The sequence below is a fragment of the Gopherus flavomarginatus genome, chromosome 3 (genome assembly GCF_025201925.1).
Source record: "Gopherus flavomarginatus isolate rGopFla2 chromosome 3, rGopFla2.mat.asm, whole genome shotgun sequence".
NCBI lineage: Eukaryota > Metazoa > Chordata > Testudines > Testudinidae > Gopherus > Gopherus flavomarginatus.
The window spans coordinates 270,681,667-270,692,003 of record NC_066619.1 but is presented as its reverse complement, the minus strand read 5'-3'; positions in this window follow the sequence as shown (position 1 = coordinate 270,692,003).

Below are 10,337 nucleotides of genomic sequence, written 5' to 3'. Positions count from 1 at the left end.
CATGCTGCATGCTTGCCAAATGAAAGTGAGAAAGAAATGTATGTAACTTTTATGATTTAAGACTGTGAGTGCGCACACAATACTGACTCTGTGTATAGTTTCTTTTGCTTTTGCAGATTGTGCTCTTGAAGGCCAGATTCTACATGCTCGCGGAGTGCCTCCACCACATACGGAGGAAAATGAAGAGGAGTAAGGAGGACACGTTTCAGGAATTGCTGCAATTGTCAGATCAGGCCGATAGTGAGCACAGAGTGTGGAGAGAGACAATTAACGAGAAACTACAAATGGACAGACAATAGAGGAGACAGGGTCAGGAGCGGATAATAAAGTTCATGGAAGATCAAATAGAGATGCTAAGGTCCCTGATTGAGCTGTAGGCAGAACATATGCATGTTTGACTCCCCCTAAAGCCCATACAGAACTGCATTCCTAGCCCCTCCCAAACTCCCCACACATGTTCCTCTCACGTTCCCGACCTGTGGCAGTACCCCTTGCACTCCACTCCTAAGGATATTTTCCATAATGACAGCTGGACTTACATGAAGCTGTGAGATTCTCACTTCAGCGAGTGCTGTTCAGTGTCACATCCTTTGTAAGGGTATGGCTACACTTGTAGCTGTACAGCGCTGGGAGTTACAGCTGTCTTCGTACAGCTGTGTAGGGAAAGTGCTGCAGTGTGGCCACACTGACAGCTACCAGCGCTGCAGTGTGGCCACATTTGCAGCATTTGCAGCGGTGTTGGGAGTGGTGCATTATGGGCAGCTATCCCACAGAGCACCTCGTCCCATTTTGGCGCCGTGGGTTGTGGGAAGGGGATGGAAGGGTGTGGGTCATTCCGCTTTCTGTCCCAATGTCCCGTGATGCATCGCTTCACATCCCAGCAGTCACTTTTTTTCCGTCCACGTTTGGCGCCATTGTGACTCTCCCAATGGTTTCTGTGCAGCGCGATTTCTGTGGGAAATGGAGCCCGAGCTGCTGAGGAGTATGCTGATGAGTCTCGCCAGCACATCACATTTGGCAGTTGAGCTATTCCTTCAGCTCCAAAGTGACAGTTAGGAGTCCGACGATGATATCGAGTCACCTGACGCGTATGACACTAAATTGCTTGTGGCATTCACGGAAATGCTCAGCACCGTGGAACACCGCTTTTGGGCTCGGGAAACAAGCACTGAGTGGTGGGATCACATTGTCATGGAAGTCTGGGATGACAAGCAGTGGCTGCAGAACTTTCAGATGAGAAAAGTCACTTTCATGAGACTGTTTGCTGAGCTCGCCCCCACCCTGCGGTGCAAGGACACGAGATTGAGAGCTGCCCTGACAGTGGAGAAGCGGGTGGCTATTGCAATCTGGAAGCTGGCAACCCCAGACAGCTACCGATCAGTCACGAACCAGTTTGGAGTGGGAAGGTCGACCGTTGGAATCGTGTTGATGCAAGTTTGAAGGGCCATTAATCGCATCCTGCTAAGAAGAACCGTGACTCTCGGGAACGTGCAGGACATTGTGGATGGCTTTGCACAAATGGGTTACCCTAACTGTGGAGGGGCGATAGATGGGACGCATATTCCTATTCTAGCACCACCCCACCTAGCATCCGAGTACATTAATTGGAAGGGGTATTTCTCTATGGTTCTCCAGGTGCTTGTGGATCACCATGAGCGTTTCATTGACATTAACACAGGCTGGCCTGGAAAGGTGCATGATGCATGCATCTTTCGGAACAGTGCCTGTTCAGGAAGATGCAGGCCGGGACTTTTTTCCCAGACTGGAAGATCACAGTAGGGGATGTTGAAATGCCCATTGTGATCCTTGGAGACCCCGCTTACCCGTTAATGCCTTGGCTCATGAAACCGTATACAGGGAAGCTTGACAGCAGCAAGGACCGGTTCAACTACAGGCTGAGCCGGTGCCGAATGACTGTGGAATGTGCTTTTGGTCGTTTAAAAGGGCGCTGGAGATCTCTGTATGGGAAGCTAGACTTGGGGGAAAGCAGCATCCCTGCGGTTATATCTGCGTGCTGTACCCTCCATAATATTTGTGAAGGGAAGGGTGAAACATTCAGTCAGGAATGGACCTCCGAGGTTCAACGCCTGGAGGCTGAATTTGCACAGCCAGAGAGCAGGACTACTACAGAGGCCCAGCACAGGGCTACAAGGATAGGGATACCTTGAGGGAGGAATTTGAGGCTGAAAACCAACAGTAATGTTTGGTGCCTTGCACGGAAATGAAGTGCAGTGGTTATAAAGTTAGTAGGAATCTGTTTTTCCTAAGCTGATTTGCAGTGCCTGTTTCTTTCCTGGGCTAAGGTATCTTTGAATTTCTGCAATAATAAAGACTGTTTTCAAAGCCAAGAATTCATTTATTGAAAAGAAAATAACTTTATTGACAGACACACAACATTTTGGGAACCTAAAAGGGCAGGGGGGTGTGGTGGGGAACTGTACAGTCACAGGTTTGAATATGTCCTGTCTGGAGTGCTGTGCAATGACTGCTGCACTTCAGGATGAAAATACTGCATGGTGATGGGGGTTGAGTGCAAAGGGTAAAGGTCGTAGTTCTCAGGGCTGGTTGGTGAACGTACAGGTGTTGGGGGCAGCTGGTAGTGGTAAGAACCTGGATGCTGGGGAAGGGGGTTTGGAACTGACACTGGGGCACAAGGGAAAGAGCTTTGGGATGGGGGGATGCTGGCACAGTAGTGCTCTGCCTGCATGGCTATGAGTGACTGGATAGAGCCCGCTTGGCGCGTCAGGATGCTTATCAGCTGCTTTGTGCTTTTCTTCTTAGCCGCTGCGTTTCTCTGGCAGATCCTGCTTTCCCTTTCCCTCCAGTCCTGCAGTTTTTTCCCCCAGTCCTGCAGTTTTTTACTCTCTCTGGCAGAGTGATCCATAACTGCTTTCAGCATGTCTTCTCTGCCTTTTCGTGGCTTCTTCCTGATGTTTTGCAGCCTCTGAGCAGTTGATGATATGGGCAGTCGAGTAGTCAAGGACACTTTTCGAAAGGCAAAAATGGCAACAGTTAACAGAGGCAGCATTGTTTATAATCTCACCCAGACAGTTATTCCCACACAGTGAAGGAGTTTACAGTCTTCATTTTAGCATACTTTTCCCATACCAAACAAAGCACACATAACCCAAGGAGCCACAAAATGGTGAGTAAGGGGGACTGATTGCTTCAGGGATGTGCAGGGGTTTCTGTGCGTTGGGGAAAGCAAACTGCTGCAGGGGGCATCTACACTGAAGTCTCCCAACATTTTCCACAGGAGTTAATCCTCAAAGATATCTCGCTGCTGCGGGTCACCTGGGAAGAGTGGGAGGGTCTTCTACAACAATGCAGATTCTGCCCTGGCCCCTATGCAGCTTGCCTGTGTGCAGCAATGGTGCCCGCACCCCTCGCGGCACAGTGGCGTGGACGCATTAGCCTGACTGGGACAAGGACCACAGTGGCTCTCCCTATAAACTTGCGCAAGCGCATTGCCCACGCTCTGGCTGAAACTTTTCAAGATTACCGAGGCCGATTACCGCAACGTGATAAACCACATCAATGGGCTATTCCACATCTAGGCATGCATGCATGCAGCCCTAACCCCCCCTCCTCTCCTGAAACATTTCCATCCTGAAAATAAAAGCCACTTACCGGTAACCCGCTCCTCTGCTTGTCCTTCACCAAGTACCGGCTGCTGCGACTGGCTACCTTCCTCCTGGTTTGAGAAGAGCTCCTGGCTGCATGCCTCCTGGGACTCCGGGGTGTCTCCCCCCACCCCAGTACCCTCAGTCTTGGTTTCCTCCCCCCTCCCCCCTTTCCCTCCCGGCTCTGAAATGTCCATCGTGATCGTCGATTGACAGTGGGGTCACCCCCAAGTATCGTGTCCAGCTCCTTGTAAAAACGGCAGGTCGTAGGGGCAGCGCTGGAGTGGTGGTTTCCCTCATGGGCTTTGCAATAGGCACTCCGCATCTCCTTCACTTTAACCCTGCACTGCACCGCGTCCCGGTCATGGCCCCTTTCCAGCATGGCCCTTGAGATCTGCCCATAGGTATCATAATTCCTACGGCTGGAGCGCAGCTGTGACTGCACAGCTTCCTCACCCCAAACACTGATGACATCCAGCAACTCGCCATTGCTCCATGCTGGGGCTCGTTTGGTGCGTGGAGGCATGGTCACCTGGAAAGATTCACTAATTGCACTCCACACCTGGTTGAGCAAACAGGAAGGGGATTTTTAAAATTCTCGGGGCATTTAAAGGGCGAGTCACCTGAGGCCAGGGCAGTAGAGTGCGAACTGATGAGCAGAGTGGCTGAACAGGCATTCTGGGATACCTCCGAATACCTCTGGAGGCCAATTACAGCACTTTTGGTGGCCACACTGGCGGAGCAGCGCTGCATCACCAGCGCTGCAATCGTTATACCCCAGGCAGAGCAGGAGTACAGCCAGTGCTGCAGCCAGAGAGATGCAGCGCTGTATGTGCCTTGCAAGTGTGGACGGTGAGTAAGTTGCAGCGCTGTAAACCCACCACCAGCGCTGCAACTCTCCAGTGTAGCCAAGCCCTAAGAAATCATAGAATCACAGGACTGGAAGGGACCTTGAGAAGTCATCTAGTCCAGTCCCCTGCACTCATGGCAGGGCTAAGTATTATCTAGACCAGTGGTCCCCAGCGCGGTGCCTGGGGTCACCATGGCATCTGCCGGGGCATTTATGTGCACCCACCTACTGACAAGGGAGCACCCCGCTGCCGAGAAGCGCAGCCGCCAGACAAGCGACAATGTCAAGAAGAGTCACTGCCTAAACGCCGCTGCTCCTCAGCATTTTGGTGGTGATGCTTCTTGGCATTGCCGCTTCTCGGTGGCATTTCGGCAGCTGCTTGTCAGGCGGCTGTGCTCCTTGGTGGCATTTCGGCAGCTGGTCGTACGGCGCCCGCCACACTGAAAAGTTGGGGACCACTGATCTAGACCAGTGGTTCTTAACCTTTAATGCAGCCTGCTCCCCTTTGGTTATCAAAATATGTTCTTGCACCCCTTATCAAAAATCAAAATATGTTCTTGCACCCCTTAAACCTAAAAAATGTTCTCGCACTCCTTAAACCTAGATATATTTTGTTTGTATATTACAGTAATCATTAAAAAAAGTATGATGTTAATAAATACACAGGTTCGATGAAGCAAAGTAGTTGTACTTACATGCCTGTGCTTAATTTGGGTTTTTGAAGATTTATCTTATAAAAAAATCTAGTATGTCTCACAGCCCCAGGGGTGCATGCACCCCCAGTTAAGAACCACTGACCTAGACCATTCCTAACAGGTGTTTGTCTAACCCGCTCTTAAAAATCTCCAATGGTATTTATCCATAAAGCATATCATGTGAGGTCTCTACTGAAAGTTTGTAACTTATCAATACTCAATCACTGCCAGGTGTGTGTAGAGTTGATATGTAAGGAATAATGTAACTGGTGGTCTTGGAGTGAGTGAGAGTCACCAGTGAATAATATGTCTCAGTGATGGTCCATTCAAGCTGAAGGGAGTCCTCTGCAGCTAGCTGATTATGTAATATATTGCTCAATTGTCTACCTTTGCACCAACCCAGAAAAGTCAATGGAAAACCATAAAAGACAAACTATAAACATTGAAACCACTTGGAAGTGAAATGGAATATATGACTGAGAGGTAATTGCCCTGTGCATGAAAAGACTGATTCACATATTACAGGGTAGAGAAAGACACTCTGGATCCATTCACTGAGGAGGTACCTTGATGAACAGGTATGCTTCATGAAAGTCTCAGTCATAGCTCTCTAGGACTAGTAAGTGCTGTGAAAGACTTAACTTTAGGATCAGAATCCACATTATTAGATAGGAAAGGTAATTGTCCATAAGTGTAGGCCCTTGTTCATGTTTTATGATTTCGTTTTATATGTAACCATTGGTATCTATTAGTCACATGTGCTTCTATTTAATCTCTATTCTTTCTTAAATAAATTTCCTTTTGTTTTTCTATAAGTGAGCTCAAGTGCTGTGTGTGATACAAGAATGGCGGTAAGGTAAAACAGGTAAACTTTGGAAGCAGTGGATCTGGAATTTCTGTGGGTATCCAATGGTCAGGGGCTGGATACCACAGGGAGATTGTTTCCAGGGATTTAAGGGGGGGGCGGTATAACCAGGCCAAACCAGGGCTGGTACAGAGCTAACACCTAGCTGGCACATGCACAACTTCCTCATGCTGGAGACAGGTGGCAACAAGATGACTCACAGCCCTGGATGCCCTGAGAAATGTGACAAACATCTAAAGTAGTACTCAAATACAAAGAAGCGTCTGCTGAACAAAATCACTGTTTAGCCTTCCTGCTGGGCTGGACTTGTTTTTCTTGCCTGCAAATCGCCATCTCCTGCTCTCTAATCTGCCTCCTCCCTGGAGGTACCACATGTCTTTCAAGCCGCATGGTAGGCCGCTTGTGAGGAAGCTGGGTACCAGCAGATGCTGCCATGCACATGGCAGTATAGGTGGGTGGACCAACAGTTCTTGCCGCATCCCTTCCCAAGGCAGTCAAATTGGGGGTGGAGACTGGGAGGCGAGACCCTTACTCTGCAGCATAGTATTTCCCATAACTCTTTATGCATTGCGTTTGATTGGCTTATCTGTGGGATCTGCATGTTCAAACAACTTTATTGGTATGCACAGTGTTAACATATGGTGAAGCACAAGCAACATCTGTTTAAAAATTTATATGCAAAATCTGATTTTTTCAAGTTTATTCGTGATCCTTTCATACATTCTTGCAACCCACTGTTGAGTCGTGACCCAGGGGTTGAGAAACACTGCTTTAAATGATCACACTATTTTTTCCACAAGACCCTTAACTCCCGCTACCGGCTCCACTGGTGACATTGTGGCACAAACCATTAGAGCCAATTGGCAAAGGGTTCACTGTTCTTTACAAGCAACTCCTGTCAAACTCATTATACTGGCACTACAAGGTATTTACATCCCAGTTATGCTAAACATTCGTATGCCACTTAATGCTTCGGCCACCATTCCAGAGGACATGGTTCCATACTGATGATCATTAAAAAAATAATGTGCCAATTAAATTTGTGACTGTACTCCTTGCAGGGAGAATTATATGTCTCCTGCTCTGTTTTACCCACATTCTACATATATTTCATGTTATAGCAGTCTCGGATGATGACCCAGCACATTCGTTTTAAGAACACTTTCACAACAGATTTAACAAAATGCAAAGAAGGTACTGATGTGAGATTTCTAAAAACAGCTACAGGACTCGACCCAAGGTTAAGAATCTGAAGTGCCGTCCAAAATCAGAGAGGGACAAGGTGTGGAGCATGCTTTCAGAAGTCTTAAAAGAGCAACACTCTGATGAGGAAACTACAGAACACAAACCACCAAAACTCAACCTTCTGCTCACGGCATCTGACTCAGATGATGAAAATGAACGAGTCAGTCCACATTGCACTAAATCATTATCAGGCAGAACCCATCAGAAGCATGAGGGGACGTATGAATCTTTAGTGCATCTGGCACATAAATATCTTGCAACACCAGCTATGACTGTGCAATGCGAATGCCTGTTTTCACTTTCAGGTGATGTAAACAAGAAGCAGGCAGCATTATCTTCTGTAAATTGTAAGTAACCTTGTTTGTCTGAGTGACTGGCTGACCAAGAAGTAGGACTGAGCGGGTCTGTAGGATCTAAAGTTTTATATTGTTTTATTTTTGAATGTAGAGTTTGTTTGTTTTTCACATAATTCTACATTTGTAAGTTCAACTTTCATGATAAAGAGACTGCACCACAGTACTTGTAGGAGGTGAATTGAAAATTTGTTTTTTACAGTGTAAATATTTGTAATCAAAAATAAATATAAAGTGAGCACTGTACACTTTGTATTCTGTGTTGTAATTGAAATTAATATATTTGAAAATGTAGTAAACATTCAAAAATATTTAAAATAAATGGTATTCTCTTGTTGTTTAACAATGCGGTTAATCACAATTAATTTTTTAATTGTGCAATTAATCAAAATTTTAATCACTTGACAGCCCTAGTAAATAGGTTTCTGATGTTAGGGGTGAAGCCATCTTATTTACAAACAAAGTTCCTGCAGGCTCACTACATTTCTTTTGGCTGCCCCACCAGCCAGGAGGAAAGGATGTAGAAAGGGCACTTAGTGCTGTTCATTTTAAGTAGCCCCCCCACCATCTGATACACACTAAGGATCATTTGTGAAATGTTTAGGTCTCGTCTTGGATATAAGACTTCCAGAAGGGGATTCTTTAACCAGGAAGAGACAGCTAAAACTGATTGCATCCCCTTCCTGACTTCTCTGCAAACTGATAAGATCTGTACTTCTAATTCTATACTGCAAAATTGAGAGGTTCAGGCAATTTGATAGAAAAAATAGGTTTGTGAGTCTTATTGCAGGAGCAAAATTTTGACCACTTCACCTGTACGTCTGGTGCAGAGATAAATAGCCTCGAATTCTTGAGGGCATAGTCCAACATACCATCCAAACATCTGGATACCATAAAGGGAAGAACCATTATTCTTAATTTAAATGAAAAATACTACCAATATCATCCTACTGCAAATGTATCCGTGGTCAGAGCCACAAAGCCAAACAGACTGGGTCAGAACTTCTCCAAAATAGTCACTAAGATTGAGGTATTCCTGATCCCTATTACTTAAATTACGAAAGGGTGGGGGGAATTATATTTATAGCTTACTTTAGATGTAGGTGTTTTCTTCACAAATTTCTATCTCTTTGAATGTGTGTCATGCATTCGATGACAGCAAGAGACTCATATGAACAAGAGTTAGTATGTCAAGTATCAGAGGGGTAGCCGTGTTAGTCTGGATCTGTAAAAGCAGCAAAGAATCCTGTGGCACCTTATAGACTAACAGACGTTTTGGAGCATGAGCTTTCGTGGGCGATGCATCTGAAGAGTTAGTATATATATGAGATGTCAAAATATGTTGTACTAAGAAAACTCACAATTTTTCCAGTTGATTATTTCTATCTAAAATATCACAAAACAAAGTCTAATGTAGTCTGAACTTTAAATACACTCTTAATATTGGGTCTGTGTAAGGAGAGAAGAAAAAAGTCTCACAATTGAGTGTGAAATCTTGCACACCAATTCCATTATACTTTTGTACTATTTTTGTTCTATTTCCTAAAGGAAAAGGGAAACTATCCTTCCTTTATGCCTTTTTGGGGCTGGACTGGAGAGGTTATGGTAATTTGAGGAGATGAAAAAGGTTGTAGAGAAACTCACTAGATTAACTTTTGAGATTCTGATTCTAAAACAATCTTTAATTTCTGCAATGTAACTGCCTAAAGGATTAAATAGTCTGCCAAATCAAACTTTTTCCCATTATTAAAGGGAGTGGTAAGGATGAAAAAAAAAAAAAAAAGGTTCTTGAGACAAATTTTAACAGATGCTCTAGCACTGGAGGAAGACTAGATGGATTTTTCCTTAGAATTTGTTTTTGACAACATGATTTCTTTTGGGGGAATGCTTTGAGCGGTGCACTCTAAGCCATGTGATCACTTTTCACTGATCAGAAATTCCTCTAGCCTCGTTCCTTTTTTACTTCACCTTAAGAGATATCTTTGTTCTTACACTCCACTTCTCTGTCTTGTAGAGGCCTGATAAATGAGAAACTAACTGCAGAAGTTTAAACCCATCTCACTTAGGTTCAAGATATGGACAATCAACTGTCTATATGACTGATATAACTGCCAATCCCTCCTTTCCTCATTCAAGCAGTGGGAAGAGCAGGAAGAGTGGTTATTCAGAAAAGGATCAGGAATTGAAAAAGATTAAAGTAATGTATTGTACTGTCAGCTTCCTTCTCTGTTTTTCTGCCCCACTGCAGTATAAGTATAATATAAAGCAGCAACAAGTATATATCCATGCAATATAAAAGTCACATACAAGAAACTTTCATGCCATATGGTTTCTTGAATGCAAGCAGTAAGAAAACTAGTGAAATGATGAAAAAAGGAAAGGTTCTAACAAAATGGCATCCAAAAAGTCATTAGCTTTCTTTTCTAAAATAAGATTCCAGAGTGGTAGCTGTGTTAGTTGAATCCACAAAAAGAATGAGGAGTACTTGTGGCATTTTAGAGACTAACACATTTATTTTGGCATAAGCTTTCCTGGGCTAAAACCCACTTCATCGTATGCATGCAGTGGAAAATACAGTAGGAAGATATATATACACAGAGAACATGAAAAAATGGGTGTTGTCATACCAACTCTAACGAAAGTAATTAATTAAGGTGGGCTATTATCAGCAGGAGAAAAAAAAACCTTTTGTAGTGATAATCAGGA